Source organism: Mustela nivalis, assembly GCF_964662115.1.
Source record: "Mustela nivalis genome assembly, chromosome: 20".
Taxonomy (NCBI): domain Eukaryota; kingdom Metazoa; phylum Chordata; class Mammalia; order Carnivora; family Mustelidae; genus Mustela; species Mustela nivalis.
The window spans coordinates 18971652-18980845 of NC_139039.1; the positions used below are offsets into that span (position 1 = coordinate 18971652).

At 44.8% G+C, this 9194-nt stretch overlaps 1 protein-coding gene across 2 annotated transcripts in view; it reads right to left on the reverse strand.

The window, feature by feature from the left end:
- SLC7A2 (solute carrier family 7 member 2) overlaps positions 1-2641 on the reverse strand; it is a 70245-nt gene extending 67604 nt beyond the window's left edge. The window contains exon 1 of one of the 2 annotated variants that reach the window (XM_082715605.1): positions 2434-2641. The gene's annotated coding sequence lies outside the window, so the exon portion shown is untranslated. The remainder of the gene's footprint in view (positions 1-2433) is intronic. The other variant, XM_082715604.1, reaches the window with a different exon arrangement.
- Between the last annotated feature and the right edge of the window lie 6553 nt (positions 2642-9194).

Sequence of the window (9194 nt, forward strand, 5' to 3'; positions counted from 1 at the left end):
GACATCCAGTAAGTAGTCTACAGGAACCCAGTCCTTAAAAATCAACGTGTTCATATCATGCTTGGGAAAATAAAACAACCAGCCACATAGGATGTTTTCAATATTCTGTTCTGAAAGTCGGTCACTGAACAGGGCATCAAAGTAAAACCAGCAGATGGCCCTGAACACTTTAAAAAAAAATACTAATATTGGTCTATAGCTAGGGATATGTGGAGTAGCAAGCAAACAAAACAGAAGGGAAGATAGAAACTAGGCTAAACGGAGAACTCACCGAAGGAAAACTATGGGAGAGAGTCCCTTTGAAAAAGCAGGCTGAAAAGAGCAGAAACAGCCATAGATGAGGGCTCCGGTCTGGCCAGAAGAGCCAAGAGAAACGCTAAGAACCTGAAGGTAGTACAACAAAAGGTGGGCCATGCAGAATAGAGACCTTGCACTTTCCCACTCTGCAAAGACGAGCAGGTGTGTGGCGGAAAGCAAGACCTTGAAACTTCTGCTGGCACAAATGTTCAAAAACAAAAAACAAAAAAGGCTCAGTCAGTTAAGCGGCTGCCTTTGGCTCAGGTCAGGATCCCAGGGTCCTGGGATCTAGTCCTACACTGGGCTCCTTGCTCAGCAGGGAGCCTGCTTCTCCCTCTGCCTGCAGCTCCCCCTGCTTGTGCTCTCTCCCCCCCACTCTCTCCCTCCTTCTCTGCAAATAAATCAAGAAAATCTTAAAAATACATATATGAGAATATAAGATGAAAAACTCCAGAATGTTCTCAGACTTTTCAAACCCCAACAGCTACCTTGACTTCCCTCCCAGCCTCTAATTCTCTTTAACAGACTCTAAGTGCGCTGATAATGATTAGAGATTTCGGAATCAAAAGGGCTTTGCCGACAACATGCCAAAGAGGCCAAAGATTCTGCAAACTGAATCCCAGGGGATATCAGGCAGAGTTTTACTCTGGTCTCCAAGGCCATGGCACACCCTTAAAGATTAAAATGCCTTAAGGTAAATGACATTCCCCTGTCAGGCACAATGTGGAAACCAAGTGAGGGCAAGGGAGAAAACTGGGGGGAAAAAAATCCTAATAAATAATGAGGCCTCCTAGGGTTAACCCAGAGTAGCTAACTGGGAACTTTTTAGTAAAGGAAAAGTTTTAAAAATGCATATTTGCTTCTGCACCGAAAGATCATTTCATTTCAAGCTTTAGTGCAACTGAAAGAAAAAAGGATTTAATTTACAAGGGAAAAAACAGCTATCAGCACGTATACACTTAAATTATGATCTTGCACATCTCTTAGAAAAAGAGCACAAACACAATTGCTTACAATTTCCTGGGGAGATAATCATTATAAAAGTTTACGGGGGAAAGAGGCGACTGAAGTTTTAAGGACTGGCTGGGGCAAGAGTGCAAAAGTATCAAGTCAGAGGTCACATACACACTCACTTGACGTGCCAGCCCCCGCCAACATTCAGAGAGCTCATATCCCCTCATTAAAAGGATGAAGGCTTCTGAACCTGCGACCAGTCCTAAAAGTCAACTAAATCGTTTTGGAGGCAGTTCTGCCTAAATGTATGCAAGTCTGAATAGTTTGAACCATTTTTACTCCTGAAATCTAGGCACTGTCTTCACTTAACAAAAATGCGTAGGACTCGTGTGCGTATTTTTAAATATCTTGAAGACAGAGTCTCTGAAGTCCTTACTCCCTGGACTGGGTTATACGCTTCGGTGCATGTGGGAAAGTTCTCCGGAGGAAGAGATATTCCGACGCGACGGACTTGGGATCGCCTAAGCATCAGAATGGCATTTCGCGTTCGAAGCTGAAGACTGCATGGAAGAGGCTTTAAAGGGTATATACAGCCCATCTCAAACGTGTTTAAAACTGCACCCATTACTTTCAAGAACCCCCAAACACACATCACAACATCTGACCTGTCCTACCAGCCCCGGTCAGGTCTAGGACGAGAAAGGCTTCCAGAACTCCAAGCGCTGTTCTACATTTAAACCAAGAATCTCTGGAAGGCGACTTCAGGGACCCCTCAGTGCGCAGAACGGGGGCGGGGGAAAGCGGATTTGCGCCCCCCGGAGATGGGTGCCCAGCCCCCCCACCCCCCCGGACAAGAGCGCCTCGACGGCTCCCGCAAGAAGTGCCCGCCGTCTCCCAGTCGCCGCGACCCTCGCAGCTGCCGCGGACCCCGCTGCCTTGGGGCACACGCGGCTGCACGGGGCTGGCCCGGGCAAGGCGCAGACTCTCGAGACAGAGGTCCGCGGCCGCAGCCCCCTCCCGCCGCCCCGGGGCTGTCGCTTTCCGAGTCGCGGCAGCGCGGCCTCGGAGCAGCTGCGCGCAGCCGGACGCGGCCCTCCGCGCCCCCGCCCAGCCCTTTCCCCTCCGGCGCAGGCCGCCCCTCGCCGGCGGCCCCTCCGCGTGGCGGCACACTTGGCAACTTACTGGGGCAGTGCTAAGGACGCGCCGAGGGGGCGGTGGTGGGCGAGCGGCTGGAGCGTGTCGGGGCCCGCTGCTCCGGGAGGCTGGAGGAGCTGCCGCCGCCTCGCTGGTCGGCGCGGAGAGGAGCGCTCTGGCCGCTGCGCTGCAGAAGGCGGGCTGGGCACGTGGGCGCCCCTCTGTGTAGCCGCGCCGGGGGCGGGGCGCGGGGCAGGGCGGGGCCGCCTCCTCCCTCCCCCGCGCGGGCCGCCCCGCGTCCCGACCGTCCCGGCTGCGCGGGCCAGCCCTCCGGCTAGGCGGCGTCCGGCCGCTGCGCCGCGCGGTGGGTTCGCGGCCTGGGGGAGCGCGGGTCCTAGCGGGCGTGCGCTCCCCCGGGCGGGGAGGGTGGGCGCGGGGCGCGCGGCCGGCTCCTGGGGCGTCGGGCCTGGGAAGCGTGGTTGCGCAGGAGGGAAAACTGAATTCCTGCTCTTCTTGGAGAACCCAACCTCAGGGGCGTTGCCAGAGCTCTAAGTGGAGTTCTTCCAAGTGGGGTTTTTGTCCCCCGTTTACTATTTATTCTGAGAATTCTTGAATAAGAATGATAATAACATACTAATGATAATGATTAATAATAGACGCTTTGTCAAATAGTACTACTTCAGTAAAAAATCATGAACATTTATAAAAATGAGCAGTTGCTATTCTGAAAATTCCAGTAAGAGTAGGTTGCCATGACTGAAGGTGAGCAATAAGAAAATGACATTTGCTATTTCCAAAACAGCCAGAGCAAAAGTTACACAATCAAGGTTTCTCATACTGCGCTATTGTTTGCTTTAGGAGTCTCTGATAAGATTGAAGTCACAATGTGAAACTCTGTTAATTTTAATCCGAAAGGAGGCAAAACATTGACCTGAATTGAACAGTGAGTGTCTGTTATCATTTTTGTTTGATAGAAAGATCTACCTTATTTTGTTTAATATTATGCTAAATATCTTATACATCTACTAGTAATTCTATTAACTTTGGAAAAGCACCAGATTCATACTGATGCATTATGCCTATACTTTTAATATAGTGTCCTAAATCATTCTTAACTTCTTTAACAGAATCTGATTAAAAATTTGGGACTTCACTCCAAAAAAATGTTACATGCACAAAATCTCAGTGACTATTTCCAGAGTTCAGCTATCTCCATGAAGCCATCAATGGACCTCACTGAAGAACTGGAAGTCTAAATAGCGTCCTGACTGCAAGGATATTCACTATCTCTTATGGCAAATGTCGTAATAGAGTTTTTATCAATGTAAACTTAGTTTTACAGTATAAAACAGATTCTTTGTGCAACTAATCACTAATGATATAGAGGAAAATGATACATGTTGATTCTGATAACAAATTTACTCAGTCCCATAAGGGTTAGGAGGCATTGCACCAAAGGGTGAAGGAGACTTGGGATTCAAGAGTCTTTGTCTAATTTCTAAGGGTGAGGAATCTGAAGAATTTCCATCTCTATTTTTTTTAAGAAATTTAAGGTTGATATTTTAAATTTAAGAAATTATTTCCCCATATATTTGTACCTGTATACCCTCAAGAGACAGTCTGTGATGAGGTTGCACCACAGTGATTTGAGATAAACTTATCTATTTGACATTTAGAAACTGCCAATTTAGTCAGAATTCCAATCTCTGAGTTTATCTGATAATCTGACTATCTGATGTTGGTGCTTCCTGAAGCAAGAACACATTGTGTGCATGTGTGTGAATAATAAAAGCTATTTCATCTCTAAGCAAAAATGAGCAAGTCCTTCTAATAAGCACAATGCTTGATAGCTATCTTGACGGACTAGAGTCTTTGACTTATGCATTCCTTTTCCTGTTGGAAGTTATTGATTAACTGTGAATCCCACATCTTGTTTTTGGTTATTTCTCAACTTTTAAAATGTGTTTAGGTGTAGAAAGAAGGGACCATGCATGGATCCGAGTCTTTACGTTGGGACTCTGAGGGTCAAGGAAATTAGGATAGAAACAAAATATTTGAAATGGATTAAGCTATACTGACTTCATCTTCATCTGCATTTCCATCTGCACTTCTCTGTTCCTGCTCATCAGAGGGGAAATTTCATCTTCGTCCCAGCTGAGTCATGTTTTTATCCACCTTGGTCTACCTCGCCTTCTCTGGCGTACTACACTTCAGAGTCTCATCTGTCAAACTTCCTCCTTAGGGATGAAACAGAAAATCAAACTTAGTCATTTTCAGCAGCAGGAGTGATCTAGGGGGTTGCCTTCCACAGATTTCAGAAGCATTGGTGCGTCTGACCTGTTCAGTTTTATGAAATTGCAGGGAATTTCAAGGGACTTTCATAGCTGAATAAATGCCACACCCTTTACTCCTACACTTGCCAAATACAACCCAAAGTAAATCGCATGTCCACGAATAAGCAAGTTGATTCTTACTAGTTCTAATTTGACTCCATCATCCCAAAGCTATTTCAGTGAAGACAAAACTAAAATCCTCCATTTTCCCCCCTAAATCTTCAGATAATGGGTACTGTGTTACAGTTGAATGGGCATGACAGAGAAAAAGGATTGGATCTGAGTTCAGGCCACTAAAGGTTTGAGGGCTTTGGGTCCACTTTGAGTCCACATTGTTCCCATTCTCCTTTCAAAAACGTGTCAAAAAAATTAAAGGCAGCTTTCCACTGGACGCATTCCATATTTGCCCATCCCTAAAGATAAGCAATAAAATATTGAAAACAATGATTGGGAAAAAAAAATAATAAGTCCTTAAAATGACAAATCAGATTTTAAATTCCTATTTTTCTGCTTGTCTTTTTAATGAAGACCAAATAATGGTTTCGCAATGGTTTCTCCATCCTCTGCTGCTCTCCCTGTGAATTTCCCTGCGCGTCCTGTCACTTGGCTTGTTGCTGGGATTTCTTTACATTGGCCACTGATCAAGAATCACCCAGAGCTCCACCCGCTCCGTGCTGGTCTCTGTTTCCTTCTGCCCGGATTCCTGCTGGGACTCTATCTGCTGGGAAAAGTCAGCCTTCTCAATCCAAACATCTTCAGTTGGCCTGTTGGTCTAAGGACTGAAAACCAGGGTTTTGGAAGAGAGCTCAGCTAATGTAAAGCTTTTTTCCGTTAGCCTTGACAAAGATTCTAATTGCTTTAAAGAAGACTTCTGAAGCCCGTCCAACGGACTTTTCTGTGTTCTCATCTGCTTTAAATTCTCTCCTGCTTGCTGGCCCTTTCTGTTTTGAAAAGATCTCCCCTACCTTGACTTCTGTGATCTCTTCATTTTCTATCTACCACCCTTATCACTTTTTTGTCCTGCTTGCTAATTATGGAACGCTTAAGATTAAATGTTTGAATCATTCTTATCTCTATCTGCCGTCACAATCTCAAGACCCTCAGGCTCAGCCAACTTAATGGCATTGATCCCAAAAGCTACTTTGCCAGGTCTCATCTCTTATCCCTGCTCCAAACTATGCCTCTGGTGAGATGGACTTGCCAGCACCTGAAATCACATGGTTGAAAACAAATCCCTCTCTTTCTTAGACTGGACTGTCTGTCTGTCTCTCTCTCTCTGACTTCCGTCTTACTCTATTCTCCTGGTCCTCCAGGCTTAATACCTTTAGTTCTTGATTACTTGCTTCTCTCCTTCAGTTTTTATGTTTCATTGTTTGCAAAGTTCTGCTACTCTTCCTCTATTTATTCTTTATCAAGGAAATAATCCTTTCTCTTGATTTCTATGAATTTGTATCCTTAATCTCATTATTCTCATCATATTCTCATACATATTCTCAATATTCTCATACATATTCTCAACATATTCTCATCATGTTAAGACATGGAATTGCTGTCTTCTAAAAACACACACACACACATACACAACTTATTGACAGTAAAATCAAACTACACTCCTGTCATGTAAATCTCCATTAACCGCTTCAGTAAATTTCTTCATATCATCACTCAGACCTGGGCTGTCTAATATGGTAGCCACCAGCTGCATGTGCCTTTGGGCACTCGATTTGTGACTAGACCAAAATGAGATGTGCTGAAGAGTAAAATAACACAAGGAATTTCAAAGACTTAGTACAGTTAAAATCCTGTAAAAGTGTTTCATTAATAGTTTTTTCACATTGGTTACATGTAGAAATATGTTTGGGATACAGTGCGCTAAGTAATGTATATTACTAGAATGATTTTCACCTGTTTCTTTTGACTTCTTTTCAATATAACTCTAGAAAATTTTAAATTACAAGCGTGGCTTACCTTATATTTCTGTTGGAAGTGCTGTTTTAGATCATCAACAAGCCAAGACACTATGCAAGAAATCAGAGGCAATTTTTAAAAAGCTAAGATTAATCTGGACAGCCCACTTTTCCCAGCGCAGCTGAGGAGACAAGGCATTGAGAGTCATGGACTGACACGACCAGAAAGCAGACACCAAATGACTGAAGAAGATACTCCTTATGGCAGCTTAGAGGAGAGAACTGGTCAGAGATATCTTTTCTGAAGAAGCAGAATTTCAGAAGATCGTTGCAGGGTAAATAGTACTTTCTTTTCCACTGCTGGAGGAGTAAGGGAATGGCATTCTGGAATAGAAGGGGAGGAAGCACGGAGTGGGCCAGGGTTAAGATTGTAGACCAATTTGTCTGGAATGCGTATTGTATCCTGAAAGGGACTCAGGTCCACGCCATTTTCTGCACGTTGATGCACTCAGTCACCTTTAGAATGACTTCCTGCCTGCTTTTCATGAATCTCTGTCCTTTCTTCCAGACTTTACTGTACTCAAGACCTGAAGCTAGAAAATAAAGATACACACACGTTGCTAGCCAGATCTTCGCCCTGCTTCTGAAGAAGCTTCCAGAAACCCTGTTTCAAATATATGCCCTGGGACAATGGCACAACACGGTTTTTTCACTGAGGAAACATTCTCCTCAACCAGGTAATCCTTTGAATGGACAGTTCAACTCATGTAAGGAACAGAACTCCGTATTTATTTAAATTGCCACCTATCTAGATGGACCGACCATTCTGATTTGCCTGGGACTGTCCCAGTTTCAGCACTAAAAGTCCAGTTCTAAGGAAACACTTCAATTCCAGGGAACTGGAGATGGTTGGTCCACCTCACCCACTCTGCCATATTTCAGTCTCTGACTTTGTTTCTCATTTCTAGTTACTGGCCTCGTGCTAACCTGCTTTCTCTGGCCACAGCAGTGCCAACTTGACAACATTTTTCTTAGCCTAGGTTTTGTGGTTTCCAGGTGTGTGGAGGTCACAAATCTTCATATTACATTCACCTTCCATTTTAAAAACATGTCACTGCATACTGGAAGAAGGAAAGGTGTTGTGCATTCAGTCAAACACAGGAGGGATACCTCAGTTCCAAAAAATGGGAACAGAAGTCCTCTATGCAAGTAGACTTACCTCATCACTAGAACCTACTCATCTCTGTCAGTTCCCTGTCCTCCTGAGATCTCTTCCTGGCACCTTTGAAGCCATGTTTCTCTAGTAAATCCTATTCTTGTTTTCAAGGACTGTTAGCTAAGGGGCAGCATCAAAATGAAGTGAAAAACCCCTAGATCAGAAATTCAGAGAAGGAGGTCCAATTCCAAGTTGTGGCTGCAAAAAGGTTACATAATTAAGTCATCTCCAAGTCCTGGGGCACCTGGGTGGCTCAGTGGGTTAAGCCTCTTGCCTTCAGCTCAGGTCATGATCTCAGAGTCCTGGGATGGAGCCCCACATCGGGCTCTCTGCCCAGCCTCTGCCTACCTCTCTCTGCCTACCTCTCTGCCTACTTGTGATCTCTCTCTGTCAAATAAATAAATAAAATCTTAAAAAAAAAAAAAAAGAAGGAGAAGAAGAAGTCTCCAAGTCCCAAAGGAGTGAAGCCCCAGGGATAAAAGGATAGGCAGTGGGTTTGAACTTTTAAGGTACAGAACTGAAACCTTTCGGATTATACCACCCATGTCAGGGGTTTGTAAAATTAATTCTATTAGAATCACCAATCCCAAAGTTTTAGCATCTGTCTGAAAAAATATCTAAATTCCAATTTCCACTTAGCAACAACTTCTTGCACAGGGCTGTGAATTCCAAGTGGCAAGAAGTGGGTCTCAAAATATTCATGTGGAACCTGTCACTGTCTAGCACCTTCTTGGGCTTCCTGGTAGCCTTGTCAAATTTTAATTCTTAAAGATCGAACAATGAAAAGTAAATGAACCTCTGGTGGTGGAGGGAAGGAAGGAAGATGGACAGTGGATTCCTTGCAACGCTTGGCTTTGATGTCTTTAACCGTCTGGCTTAGAGTCACAAGATCCATCTCTTAAAAAGCTCCATGCCTTGGTAATGTGTCCTAAGACCTCAGGGGTGCATGCTTCAGAGAGAATATTTTTAAAGTTCCCACCTGTTTTACTTTTATATTTAGATTGGCATGAATTGATGCCCCTTGGCTAATTAAGTAGTCTTTTCCCCCCCTTTTGTGTTCTAGACAGGCAGGCAGAGCCTGTTTTAATGATGAGCAGTCTGGTCCTCCACACTTCTTCGTAACAAGTCAATGCTGGTTTGTTCAGTCAGAGGGAGAACACCCAGCTTTCTTCCTTAATTATATGGAAGAGTCAGAACCGCTGGCTCTCCTGGGTCTTGTGCCTCAATCTCCACTATCAAATCAGACCAGGGGCGCCTGGGTGGCTCAGTGGGTTGGGCCCTCTACCTCCGGCTCGGGTCATGATCTCAGTGTACTGGGATCGGGCCCCGCATTGGGCTGTCTGCTCAGCGGGG